Source organism: Myotis myotis, unplaced genomic scaffold (assembly GCF_014108235.1).
Source record: "Myotis myotis isolate mMyoMyo1 unplaced genomic scaffold, mMyoMyo1.p scaffold_m19_p_8, whole genome shotgun sequence".
In the NCBI taxonomy this organism is placed as follows: Eukaryota; Metazoa; Chordata; class Mammalia; order Chiroptera; family Vespertilionidae; genus Myotis; species Myotis myotis.
In genome coordinates, this window is record NW_023416390.1 from 52319035 (window position 1) to 52334169 (window position 15135).

Consider the following 15135-nt stretch of genomic DNA (forward strand, 5'->3'; position numbering starts at 1 on the left):
TCAGCTGATTTCTCAACAGAAACTTTGCAGGCCAGAAGGGAATGGCAAGAAATATTCAAAGTGATGAATACCAAGAACCTACAACCAAGATTACTTTATCCAGCAAAGCTATCATTCAGAACGGAAGGTCAGATAAAGAGCTTCACAGATAAGGAAAAGCTAAAGGAGTTCATCACCACCAAACCAGTATTATATGAAATGCTGAAAGGTATCCTTTAAGAAGAGGAAGAAGAAAAAAAAAGGTAAAGATACAAATTATGAACAACAAATATGCATCTATCAACAAGTGAATCTAAGAATCAAGTGAATAAATAATCTGGTGATCATAATAGAATCAGGGACATAGAAAGGGAATGGACTGACTATTCCTGGGGGGGGAAAGGGGTGTGGGAGATGCGGGAAGAGACTGGACAAAAATCGTGCACCTATGGAAGAGGACAGTGGGTGGGGAGTGAGGGCGGAGGGTGGGGCGGGAACTGGGAGGAGGGGAGTTATGGGGGGAAAAAAAAGAGGAACAAATGTAATAATCTGAACAATAAAGATTTAATTAAAAAAAAAGAATATAGAATAATTAAATTGCCCTTAATCAAGCCTTAATTTTTTAAAAAAATATCTTTGGCTCCTCCTAACCCCACATCAAAAGTGATTCTATCTTAATGTTTAAAGTGTTTATATCACTGTGGACTGATAATATCTTATACAGATCAACTTGGACTGGCCAACACAGATGTAGTTTTATGCTTCCAATCAATGAGACTATCTTACAGTACATCTCAGGTAGGATTTGAAGTGAACTTCCCCAGATAGAATAAAAGCTTAAGAGTGTGGAAAACCTCACTAACTCATACCCCCTTCATATTATTACTGAACCCTAAAACAGTGCCATGACCATGTTTGCTGGATGACAATATAGGTTGAGCTCAGCTCAACTTAGCTCTAAAAAAGAAATTCTTGAAAATAGACAAAAAGTCAGAAAGATTATAGGATCCCAGTGTTTAAATTTGTACTTTAGCCTTAGCCTAGTTTCTGATATTGATACTAGACATAATTTTTCTTTGTGTCGTACTTACATGGCTTCCCACAATTGCTCTGATTCTCTGAAATGCTTTCTTACTTTGTTTTTGCAATTTCACATCAATTTACTTTTTGACTATTTTCCCCTTAGTAATCCTTTCTATGTCCACTTACATATTGTTATCTAAAGATAGCTGGCTCAGCCCGTCTGGTGTGGCTCAGTGCTTGAGCATTGACCTATGAATCGAGAGGTCACTGGTTCGATTCCCAGTAAGGGCACATGCCCGGGTTGTGGGCTTGATCCCCAGTGGGGGTTGTGCAGGAGTCAGCTGATCAATGATTCTTTCTCATCATTGATATTTCGATCTCTCTCTTCTTCTCCCTTCCTCTATGAAATAAATAAAAGAAATATACATGTATATATATATATATATATATATATATATATATACATATACATATATATAGACATATATATATATTTTAAAGATAGCTGGCTTAGTATATGTGTTTAAAAGTTAAAATTACGAATCCAGTTTGTTTGCTTTTTTTTAAATATTGCTCAGTCTACAAGCACCTAAAATTGAACATTTACAGAATGTGGCTGATCTGTATGAGGAAAGTGACCAACAGCCATAAGACGGCATCCATAAGAATAACTTTCTCACAATGGACTTAGAAAGTACTGTGATGGTGGCACACTCAACAGTGAATGCCATACACCTTTGATATATAAGGACCAGAATAGAACATTAATATACAAACCAGACTCTTACTTCGGGTAATGAAACGGTAAGTTCTCCAAGGAACAAAATGGGTATCTTAGGAAAATAACTATTCTTTCATGTGGTGCGTGGTTGAAAGAGGTCATCATTTTTATTCTTAATATCAGTGCCCACATTTTTCTGACTCACATTATCTCTGGAAATATCACCAAAATTTTTTTTTCTTTCCTTGTCCTTTCAATTTCAGAGCTAAACTCTCAAACCTTTCGTAAAAAAGGGCATTGATTAAGAAACTTGACTTGGAGAACAATCTCAAACATGGTAACATGTATTGCAGTGTGAGCTATTAAACGATTTAATAGGTCAGAAATAGTTTTAAGCTAGATTTTTTTCTTTCTACCTTTCCATTCATTATCTCACTCCATCTATTTCTAAACAGAATTTCAGGCTGGGTCTTGTAAACCTAGAGCCTTACACAGAAAGCTATAATTTGTACATGTTAGGAAGAACTTTGAGGTCACGGATAAATTAGAACATGAGCTAGTTATTTAGAAAGCTTTCAGGTTTTTTTTCCCCTCATATGTTTGTTTATCTGTTCTTTAAATTCTCCTAATATACATCTAAATGATCTGGCCAGTTCATTAAGTTCTATTGAGCAATTAATTCATAGCCAGTCAATTTAACCTGAATAGTGGGTTTGTGTGAATAGACAGGACATAGTCAAATGCAAATTTGGATGCCATTCAGATAATTTGATCTGGGAACAGAATAAATAATAACCATTAGTGTGGAGTTTGGGATCTGATTCTCGTGGCCAGGCCTTCTAAATTGGTCATAGTAAGATAATTGCCAAGTTCTAAATGTTGTTCGGTGTGTTGCTCTGCTGTATAGACACAAGGGATTTCACTTGGCTTATGCCTTCTTCTTCTCTCCACTTCTACAGCATTCTACTCTAAATTACAACCAACATTTTGCACATTTTTTTCTGAGTTCTTTACATTGTAACAACAATATAGCATATTTCATGTCAAATCTGTACATTCTAATTTTGCAAAACCAAAAGCAGATAGGCCCTGTGTGCTTGTGAACTGAATACAGCCAAATGCTGCCATTTGTGAGCCCAAGATTACTGGGGAATTTCAAATATTTCTGTATTTCTCAATAACAAAAGGGGCATGCTTTCAGACTTTAGTAAAAATAGTCTTTTTAAAATTCATTCAGCTTGAGATAAATAAAAAATGTTTCTTTGTATGCGCTTGTTTAGAGTCTGGTTTTAAGAATTTCTTATAATGTTTTCACTAGAAATGTTGTAGGTTAGTTTCCCCTACCCCCCTGGAATCTAAGAGGTGAAATGGACAAGCAATAAAAATTAAACTGACTAGTCCAATTTCATTGCCCAAACAAAAAGAAATTTGGGGATGTAGAGAAAAGCAGAAAAGAGTGCTGAAAATACATTTGTATTTTAAAAGTCCATTTTAATCTTCTAAATCCTTATTGAAAACAAAACAATAAAATTTACAGGACATAACTATTTATGTCGTTAGGTATTTAGGAATAAAAACAAGCCTGGCACTGATTTATGGAATTCTTTGTGCTTTGACGTGGCTAAGGGTGAAAAGGTTTCTTTTGCTAAAAATAATGACACCCATACCTAAGAAAGCATCTGGATGCCATTCTCAGAACTATAAGACTTTTCTAAAAATCAGGGCCTGTGTGACCCTGGTAATGAACCAGTCAGTCCTTAATAAGGTTCTTTTTTTTCCACAGGTATTTTTGAGTATCCTTCTTAGTTGTAGTTTTACTTTTGAATACTGTGTGTTGGTATAGGAAAAGACCATTTCACATGTGATATTTTCATTATAAAATTGGATAGGCTTTTTTATATGCATTTTAGATGTGAGTGGGAGTGTTTGCTGGTGGTGTAAAAAAAGAAATATAACACGCATAATAGATTTTCACATATCTATTTTACAATATTTATAATGCATATAAAGATTAAGGAAAGTAATATTTAATTTCATATTCAAAGCATAAAATAAATTAGAGAACTGATAAAGAACGTAAGGTAGTAGACTTTATTTTTTATTTTTTTAAAATATATTTTATTGATTTTTTACAGAGAGGAAGAGAGAGAGAGAGAGAATTATAAACATCGATGAGAAAGAAACATCGATCAGCTGCCTCCTGCACATCTCCCACTGGGGATGTGCCCACAACCAAGGTACATGCCCTTGACCGGAATCGAACCTGGGACCTTTCAGTCCACAGGCCGATGCTCTATTCACTGAGCCAAACCGGTTTCGGCAAGGTAGTAGACTTTAAATATTATAAAGTATTGCCTACCTTTTTTTTCTAGTGTGATTTTGTTCAAGAGAATATGTGGTGCTAAATTTTGTTCTGAACCTATGTGAGTGAATTATTGTCCTAACCATATTTTCACACTCTATATTTATTGTCTAAATAAGTAAGTGAGTATAACAAAAAAAAGTTGTTCTATCAATTTCATATAGCATTTACAGTGTCAGGCTGGCCAGTTTTCCTAATTTATAGAGATCACAGAGGAAAGAAACAATTTGGAGACTGCTTTTGTTTTTTTTTGTTTTTTCGTTTTTATTTTTTTAATCCTCACCCAAAAACATGTTATCATTCATTTTAGAGAGAGGGGAAGGAAGATGAGAGAGAGAGAGAGAGAGAGAGAGAGAGAGAGAGAGAGAGAGAGAGAGATGATGTGAGAGAGAAACATCAATCCATTGTCTCCTATACATGCCCAGACTGGAGATTGAATCCAAAAGCTGGGTATATGTCCTGGGAATGGAACCACAACAATCCAGTGCATGGGACGATGCTCCAACCAACTGAGCCACATCAGTTAGGGCTGGAAACTCCTTTTTTGATGTGAATATAAATAGACAAATTAGGGCATTTGGCATTTTTAGCAAATATTTATCAGGGAAAAAGATAAATTATTGATGATAAACTCTAAACTCACTTTTTTCTGATTTTTGATTTCACAAATGCAAATTATTCTGTTTTTAACATACACATAGTAAAAAATCATTAATATAATATGGTATTTAAGTAAGTATAATAACTTATGATTATCTTAATGACACATTTTGTCACTAAAACTTGATATTAGAGTTTATGTATATAATTTTATTTACATATTTCTCTCATACATTTGTATATTCTTGCACAATTTTTTGGACAGAAAGATTCTTGGGGTAGGGAGTAGGCAAGAATGCTTCTTCAGAAGGATATATTATTAAGCAGGGAAGGAGGAACAGGATGCTTACATGGTAAGATAAAACACATCAAAAGTGATCCCAAGTGAGTCTCTTACCCATTCCTATTTCTATTATTTGTGCATTACCAGCTATAAATACAGTATTGCTTTTAGGAAGTCAGGGTCTGGCATGTTGCAGGTCCTCAATGCACTCACTCAACAAATATTTACCGAGCACTCACTACATTCTAGGCAATGATCCAGGTGCTGGGGATACAGCAGTGAATACAACAGGAAAGTTTTACCTGCTGTAGTGAGTTGAATAGTGGCCCTCAAAAGATAAGTTCACTGTGGACCTCAGAATTTAACCTTGTTTGGAATAAGGGTCTTTGCAGATGTAACAAAGGTAAGGATCCCAAGATGACATTAGGGTGAGCTCTAAATTCAATCTATTAGATAGAAAAGGAGACAGACCTAACTGAGGTAGACCCAGTTAGAAGAAGACCATGTGAAGAAATGGGCCAAGATTGGAGGGTTGCCAACTGGCACCAGAAGCTGTGAGAGAGGTATGAACCCCATCGTTCCTCGGAGCCACCCTTAGGAACCACCCCTGCTGACATCTTGATTTTGTACTCTGGACTCCAAAACTGTGACAATGTAAATTCTGTTGTTAAAGCCAAAGGTTTATGGTGATTTGGTACAGCGTGGCTCCAGGTAACTAATCCAGGAGTGAGGAGATGCACAAAAGCAAAAAACAAAAAAGGAAAGAAAGGAGGAAGGAAGGAAGGAAGGAAGGAAGGAAGGAAGGAAGGAAGGAAGGAAGGAAGGAAGGGAGGGAGGGAGGGAGGGAGGGAGGAAAGAAGGAAAGAAGGAAGGAAGGAAGGAAGGAAGGAAGGAAGGAAGGAAGGAAGGAGGGAGGGAGGGAGGGAGGGGAGGGAGGGAGAGAGGGAGGGAGAGAGGGAGGGAAAAGGAAGGAAGGAAGGAAGGAAGGAAGGAAGGAAGGAAGGAAGGAAGAAGGAAGGAAGGAGGGAGGGAGGGAGGGAGGGAGGGAGGGAGAGAGGGAGGGAGAGAGGGAGGGAAAAGGAAGGAAGGAAGGAAGGAAGGAAGGAAGGAAGGAAGGAAGGAAGGAAGGAAGGAAGGAGGGAGGGAGGGAGGGAGGGAGGGAGGGAGGGAGGGAGGGAGGGAGGAAGGAAGGAAGGAAAGAAGGAAGGAAGGAAGGAAGGAAGGAAGGAAGGAAGGAAGGAAGGAAGGAAGGAAGGAAGGAAGGAAGAACATAAGTTATTCTAAATGGTGATAAGTGCTAGGAAGACAGCAGAAAAGAGGTGTAAGGAAAAGTCATGAGCCCAGCTCCTCAGGGGACTCACAGCAGGTTTCCCGAGACTACTAGCCTTTTGAGATTGGCTGTATGTGAGAGTCTGCAGAGAGGCTAAGAATATGGTACACAAAGATGCTTGATGTTCTTGAGGAAATGCCTAAAAAAGTAGCATATAGAAAGTATACAAAACAGACTACAAGGAAGAAGCTGGATATATTTAAAGTAAAACCAGATGTTAAAAAGTTAGAAGACCACCTTCAGGGTGGCCAAATAGAAGAGATGATTCTTCAGGCTGAAAATGAACTAAATTTGGTGAGAATAATGATACAATGGAAACCATGGGAGCCTTTCATGGAAGAGCCTCTGCCAACTAATGGAACTGGCCAAGATAATCATCATCAAATGACTTGTGTGTTAATGGGAAACTTATGTAATTAAATGTTCTGTTACATCAAAATGTTCTCATATTATTGACATCTTATAATAAAAAACAACAACTGATGCAGAACATATTTAGGAGACTTGTTGAAACTGCTGCTTACCCTAATAGGGACTTGTGAATCCGTTTTTGTTAAAACGTTGATGCAAATTATTTCAAAGATGATGTTTTTTAAAATAGAGGTTCTTGGAAGATTTAAAAGTTAATTGGAAAAATTCCCACATATTTTAATGCGGAGGCCATATTTGAAAGGTGAAATATTTTTAGTAGTCTCTTCAACACATTTAATTTTTTTTTAAAGAAATCAGAAGAGGAACTTAATTACCATTGCTCAAACAAATGTATAGGTCACTGTTTGAAATGAAGTAGTAAGAGTAAAAACCATCAAATTAGAATTCATTGTATAGTTGAGGAAATTGATTTTGTATTTGAAAGAAAGATTTTTTTATTTACAATGGTAGTTGGAAAAACTTCTTTCTTTTTGTCTCATTTAAGGAAGTTAGCTTTCTGGCCCTTAATCAAACCACATCAGGATAGAGCTATAATTTCTGTAAAAGTAGAGCTATTAAGGGTTTCTAAAATTTATGTGGCATATGGATAAGCTTATATACTTAACATTTTAGTTGTATGGTTGTAACTTCCAAGTGGAAACACTAAGTAGGTTTCACTTAGTTTCCAATATGAGGATAGCTGGGTATCAAACAGAAGATAAAACTATTCAAAGAAATAGGTGATTGACAAGTTTAAGGTTAAACAAAATTAAAATTACTTTGCCGGTGTTTTCACCTTTTCTTCTTATTTCCCTATCATTTCTAAATACTTAGTTAAATTTGGTGTGTGTTTGTGTGTGTGTTTATGTGTGTGTGTTTGTGTGTGTGTGTGTGTGTGTGTGTGTACATGTTGCTATCTCTGTGGCAAAGCAGAATCTTTCAGAATTTTGAGAATGAGGGAAAAATGTATTTTTTTGTTTTCACAATATATTTCTCCCCTTATAGAGCTTAAATTGAAGACTAAATAAATGCTAAATGGAAAAATAGTTGAGTGATGCTTACAGTAAGAGTTGCAGATGAAGAGAGTTTAGGATTGAATAATGAAGAAATGATTCAGAGGAGAGGAACTGAGAGTTAGGATTTGAAAGATGGGTAATATATAGGTAGATGGGGGAAATGCCATGTAAAAGATTTCTAAACGGTAACACTACAGTATTGATGGCTTTAAGTATGAGCAAGTGTGTAAAGGCCACTGTGAGAGGAGTCTAATGGAAGAAATTTTCTGTGTCGAATTGAGCCAAAGAATATCTTTATTGAAAATTTATAGTTCATCTGATAAAACTTTAAAATTCTTGAACTACCTGCAGTGACAGGAGCACTTAAGAAGCTCACCATTCCACTGCACTCAGGGGTTACAAGGATAAACAAGAAAGAACCAGGATTTACTCTTCCTGAGCATCTCAGTTTGTAGATTTGTTCCTAAGAGTTCCCTAGTTGTAGATCTAACTTCTCTTGGACGTTGCTAGTTCTGTTCTCTTGGCCTCACAAAGTACCAATCTTTCATGTGACAGTCCTTCGAGCATTTGAAGATATGTGTGTCTGTTCTGCATCAAGTTTACAATGACCAGTTTCTTTTTTATTTCTATCTGTTGCTTCTATGGTTTCCATGCCACAAACCTTCTCGCCCACTCTATCCAGCCATGGTATGTTGGCCAAAGCCTTCAAGTGTCATAATCCAAAACTTTTCATGCTTTCAAAAAATAGAACAGGAGTATCATCTCACACACTCTTAGAGACTGCATTATTAGTGCCATACATCTATCAAAACAGACACTGAAAAAAATTTCCACTTTCTCTCTTTCACGATAAATGACTAGAAAATTTTAAAAAATTTAAAGTGAATATGAGCAACTCTCAGACAAAAGACAAGAGGCAGCACAAAATTGGAATTCCTGAGAGTAGGGAAGCGAGGTGAGTTTTATGGTTGCCCCAGTTTACTACCTGGAGCCAGGGTTCAGGCCCCAGCACAGGAAACTGAAATAAAGCCTGGAGTGGGGGCAGCGAGCTGAGAGGACAGTTATCAGAGCTCAGGAAGGTCAAGAATGAGAGTTTACAGAGCAGAAGAGTGGAGTGGAAGAAATAAACAGGAAAGAGCTTGGGAGTCTGCTGGAGGATCTCCTTAGGCTTTGGCTGATCTGCCCATTTGTGGGGGGAAACAGGCCCTGAATCTGGGAAAATAATTACTGAAAACTAGTGAAAAAGCAGTTGCCTTAACAATTCCCAGAGTTCAAACATAGGTAGGGATAGTTTTATTCCAACCAATCAAAGTGGAAAGACCTTAAAATACACAAGACGAAGGGTGGAGTTCATAGAAAGGTCACATTCAAGAGTAGAGCTAAGTTAGATCCATAGAAAAAGCTGCTCTGGACCTGCAGTGACAAAACTTAAAAGGAAGTCTTGCCTCGAAGGGATCATGCTTAGCTAAGAGTACTTGCTTGTGTGCCAGCAGAAAGTCTAGCACTCAACAACGTAAAATCCATCATTTCCAGCATCGAAACCAAACCTACAAGTATGGAAAGGAAAACATGAGGAGAAAAAACAACAACAATAAACAGAACTCAAAATAACAGACATGATAGGATTACTAGACCATGACCTGAAACAGCTCTTATACATCATATAAATATGCTCAATATGTGAAGCACAACATAAGCAGATACTGAGAAGAGGAGTGAAAGATATATGAAACATCTAGGTATAAAAAATTCACCATCTGATGTGAAATATTCACTGGATGGAATTACACACTAGAGGAGAGATGGCTAGTGAACTAAAAAACATATGAAGAGAACTATTCAAAAAGAAGCACAGAAAAAAATGAGAATTAAAAGAAAATAGGGCATCAGTAAGCTTTGTGACAATATCAATTATTATAACAAGAAATAAAATAACACAAAAGATGGGAAGCAGAAATAGAACAATAATATTGTAAGATTCTTATACTTTATGTATATTATGAAATTTTATTTGAATGTAGATAGTGATAAGTTAAACTCTAGAGAAGTTAATAAAAATAGTCTAAGTGGAATAGCTAGCAAGCCAATACTAGACATAAGAAAATAAATCATAAAATGTACTCAATTCAAAAGAAGTTAAGAAACGGGAACAAAGGAATAAAGAACAGATGGGAAAAAGGAAAAACAAATGCTAACTATTAACAAACCATATGAATAATTACATTAACTGTATGTGGTCTAACCACTCAAATTAAAGACAAAAATTGTTAGAATGTATTTTCTTAAAAAAAAATCAAGATCCCACTACATATTGTCTAAATGAATAATTAAACTAAACAAAGTTTATAGACTTTGTTCCCCCACCCTGTTGAAATTTCTTCAGGTTGCTGAATGAGTAAATAAACTCTTAAGTTAAAAAGAATGGTCAGGGAGAAGGAGGTTCAAACTGTTAATTAAAGACATAAGAGACATAAGATTCAGTCTCTAAATTGTCTATTAAAAAATCATTCTGTATGAATATATGTGCACTCAATGGGGAAATTAGGGAAAAATTGAAAAAAAAGCAGTTGGAGGCTTATAAAAATCTGCAAGTAAGTAGAATAATACTATGTTAAAGATAGGTATAGGGATTATCTCTTTTTATTGAAACATAATATACATATAGAAAAGTATTCATTTGAAGTCATTTTCTTTTTAATGTTATTCTTTTTAAAAATATGTATTTTTATTGATTTCAGAAAGGAAAGGAGAGGGAGAGAGAGATAGAAACATTAATGATGAGAGAATCATTGATCGGCTGCCTCCTGCACACCCCCTACTGGGGGTTGAGCCCACAACCTGGGCATGTGCCCTTGACGGGAATCGAACCAGGGACCTTTCAGTCCACAGGCTGACACTCTATCCACTGAGCCAGACCGGCTAGGGCTTGAAGTCACTTTCAATCATTTACCATGTGAAACTGATCACTTTCATAGGCAAAACCAACTTTCATCCCAAAGGAATTAAATAATATATGAACTTTATGAGATGATGGATGGAATATTAGCTGATAAGAAAATACATTGAAAGGAAAAGAAAGTCCAGATACTAATGTCAAAATTTAAGGAAACTTCTCCCTATTTCAGGTTCCACACATAACAAGTTTGGAAGTTGCAACTCTGTGCTAACAAGTACAAAAAATTGAGCAGACTGAAAAAAATCACAATTCTTCTGAAATTCATAAGAGAGTGGAGGACACAGGGCAAACCACTTCCCCCAAAATAGGAAGACAGGCAAACACAGGGAATCGTGGCTTACCCAAAAAGAGACTCTGGAGCTGATTTTGCTACTGGAACCAGCCGGGGGGGGGGGGGGGGGGGGGAGGTGTAGGAAAATAGGATCCAGAATTAATGAGCTCCTGAGGCCCAGTATAAGCAAGTCTGAGAGTGAAAAACGCCAGGGGATTCCAGTCACAGGAGGGCCCCACCCTTTTCTGATTTTTATCTCCAGGAGCTTGACCAGGTAGTTCCATTATAAATTGGAGGAAAAAAACCCTCAGACTTTAAGCAGGGAGAGAAGAAAAGGAACCACTCTGAAATGCGTCTCAGTGCTCTTCTTCTTAATATCTGCCCTCAGGAGAAATGAGTTAATCTGACCCTAACCTGCTGGGTGTTATCAGAGCCTCACCAACCTGATACTGTGTACATACTCTTTTTTTTATTGTTGAAAATATTACTTTCCATGGGTTATGCATATATGCATATAAAATTTTTTTCTTTAAAAAATCAGGGACTTCTAGATGACATAGTCACTCCTGCTGGCCACAGTCCGTACTCTGGGTTCCAAAGATTCGTGTCTGTCCCAAATGCCAAATACCTGCTGTGGACTCTGTCACTATTATATTTTCATTCTGAGAGCTTGGGACATTCTTGACACTCAGGAAATTAATAAGTAAGTGAATGATATTTTTAAAATTCTTGCTTTAAGTATTGCCCTTCATAAAACAATCTTCTTGTATCTTCTAAGTTGTGTTGGAAAGATTAACACATTGAGACACTGGTATTTACATGTGAATTAATCAGATGGCCTCTTTTCATATTAGGTGCCCAGACACTGCAGAGCAATAGACAAGAAAGAATGGTCACTACAATGGAAGCTAACATGAAGGAAACGATAGCCTAGCTGAATTTTCCTAAGGCTGCCCAGAAATTAAACAAAATTGAATCAATATAGTTTCAATCTGTGGAAACTCTACTGTTTGAGTATAAACTTTAGTCCATTTCCAGGGACATAAAATTCTTCTTTTCTCCCTCAATTCTTTTTTTTTTTTTTTTTTATTCTCAATTACCCAATCTGAAACCAAGTCCTGATGATTTTGCTGCAGGAAGTTCACTGAATCGCTCCCCTTTCTATTGCCATTGTCATTCTGCTATCTAGTTGAAGTATTCTCACCTGGCCCAGTAAAACAACCTCATAAATTGCAGCTTTGCCTCGAATCTCCTTGCTTCTAATTTGATCCCCACACTATGACCCAAACTCTGTTTCTAAATTATTGATCTGGTTATGTCATTCTCTTGAGGAAAGTCATGCAATACTCCTCTAATTCCCTAAGCATGCGCTCAAGGCTCTTCCAACCTTGTTTGAACTCCACTTGGACTTCAGAAGTCTTTAAACATCAACAGAGCTGGTACAAAACTCCAGGCCAACTACTATTGGCTAGGTGACATCGGGCAGGTCACTGAAGATCTCAAAAGGTAACTTTCCTCTATGTACATGATATAGTGCAAGGTTTTACCAAGCGTGTGAGAGATAAGTCAAGATCCTGGCACCTGGAAAATGTTTAATTAAGTCAGTGGTTCTCAACCTGTGGGTCGCGACCCCTTTGGGGGTCGAATGACCCTTTCACAGGGGTCGCCTAAGGCCATCGGAAAACACATATATAATTACATATTGTTTTTGTGATTAATCACTATGCTTTAATTATGTTCAATTTGTAACAATGAAATTGGGGGTCACCACACCATGAGGAACTGTACTAAAGGGTCGCAGCATTAGGAAGGTTGAGAACCACTGAATTAAGTGGTAGTTATCATAAGAACCTTTATCGTTTCACTCCCTTGTACTGCTCACTAACACCCCAGACTCTGGCTGAACTAAACTGACACTTGTAAGACTCAGAAAGCTACACATACTCTTATGCCTCCAAGCTTTGTTCATGCAACTTTTTCATTCTAACCATATTTTTTTAAAAAATATATTTTATTGATTTTTTTACAGAGAGGAAGGGAGAGGGATAGAGAATCAGAAACATAGATGAGAGAGAAACATCAATCAGCTCCCTCCTGCACACCCTCTACTGGGGATGTGCCCGCAACCAAGGTACATGCCCTTGACCGGAATTGAACCTGGGACCTTGAGTCGGCAGGCCAACGCTCTATCCACTGAGCCAAACCGGTTAGGGCAATTCTAACCATATTTTAAACCTGGCAAAGTTCTGTTCATCCTGTAAGATACAGTAATCTGCCATCTCTCTACAGACATCCTCATCTCTCCTGGTCCATGGGAGCAATCACTTTCACCTCCATGCTTCTATTACACCTCTTTGAAATTCTGGGCATTTGTCACTTGTGTCAAAATTTATCGTGTGAGTGATTTTCATCTCACCACATGGTGATTTTCCTGAGGCCCGGCCTGGTGTCTTACTCATTATGGTTTCATTATTATCACTTTTAAATGCAATGCTGGACTTGGGGGTCAGTGCTCAGCAAATGTTTGTGGAATTGATTGACATAATAGCACCTAAATACAAAGTGTTGATGCTGGTCTGTGACACCTCCCATGGCCAAAAAAATTAATCAAGTCACTATTCACAGTATTTATTATTACTATTATTACAAATATTATCTAGAATTCTCTTTTTAAAAATACCAATAGGCTATATTTTTCAGCAATTATGACTTTCCTAGAGCTTTTTCTATAAGTGAATTCAATATTTTATTCATACTTTCTTTCCTAAACCAAATGCCCACATTAAAAATGTATATATGTAAGTAAATATGAATAGTGGCATTCTTATGAACAATTCTATGATAAAAGGAAGTTAGATGGCAGAAGAATTTTGGTCAGAAAACACATTTTACAAGTAAGCTTCTAAGGGGTTATTTTAAACAACACTGAGGGGAAAGAATTATTTCAAACAGATGAAAAATACCTCTCTACTGTCCTTCTAATGGATGTACTTTAAAGAAAGCCAAGGGGAATTTTAAACTCCACATACATTTTATGAACATTCAAATGAATATCTATGACTAATCTCTGGTGCATTTGAATAAAAAAATAGAACAATTTTGATGTTCCAAGTTGAATTATTAAGTAAAAATATTCAGTTATCAGATAGTTAATTAAGTGGAACTGACTGTATTCATTATAATATTTGTTCCAAACAAATGTATTTAACATTCTGATATTATGCAGAATAGGTGACAATTGCATATCTCCATGGAGATCAATAATGGGATTCAGATCATTGTGTAAAGAGTCTGCAAGTTTAATGCAGAGAGAATGTCATTATTATTTCTCTCTTAATGATGGTCATTATGCGCAAACACTGATTGAATTCCATTTGTTACCTGCATTTGAGCTGAGAGGAATAATTACAATTTAAGTGACTCCATTAAAATTCATAAAAGAATATGAATGCAAAAATTATACTTGAAACTGACAAAATATACTTTGAGGATATAAATTGTGTTTTCTGATAGGCCTCTTAAAAGAATTAAAAATAGCTTCATTTTAATAAGATGACATATAAAGATCATGTGTTATCCTCACCTTTATGTTAATTTCGATGCTGCAATCCATGACTAATAATAAAAAGCGAAGAAATTAACTTTTAAAAAGTAAAATTAATTAACTAAAGTGCCAGTTGTTACACATACTTTTGTGGATTGGGTCATAGTCATTCTTTTTTAAAAAAGGTTTTAATTGTGTAAAATATTAAAATGGTGTTTTATCATCCTATATATTGGTGATATCACCTACCATTGTTGGTAGCTAATAAGTCCAAGGTTTAAACTGATGTAAATTAAGTGTGATGTGTTCCTTTTCATTTGTTTGGCATATATTTCTTTTGACCTGCTGTGCACTGCTCAGCATCTATAATTTTGGATGCTAATAGTTATTACTGTAAGGGCCACACCAACCCAAAATTTTCAGTGGATTAAGCTGCACTTTTTTTCAGAGTGAAGTGGAACATACTAAGATGCCAGACAGGATGCCACTGAGCCTTAAAAGTCCTGCCTTTTAGTGGCTGAAGTGAGTTCTCTAACTCAGACGAGAGAAGGAGAGAAGTTCAGTATTGAATGCTAGGGGAAGCCACGGAGAAATGGTGGCATGGAGTTGTGCGGCACTCAGCCTCTCATCAAGTTTGGG

General features: G+C 36.6%; 1 pseudogene; it reads left to right on the forward strand.

Annotated features, from left to right (window-relative positions):
* The first annotated feature begins 6302 nt into the window (after positions 1-6302).
* Positions 6303-6672, forward strand: LOC118661561 (annotated as a pseudogene).
* The last annotated feature ends 8463 nt before the right edge of the window (positions 6673-15135 follow it).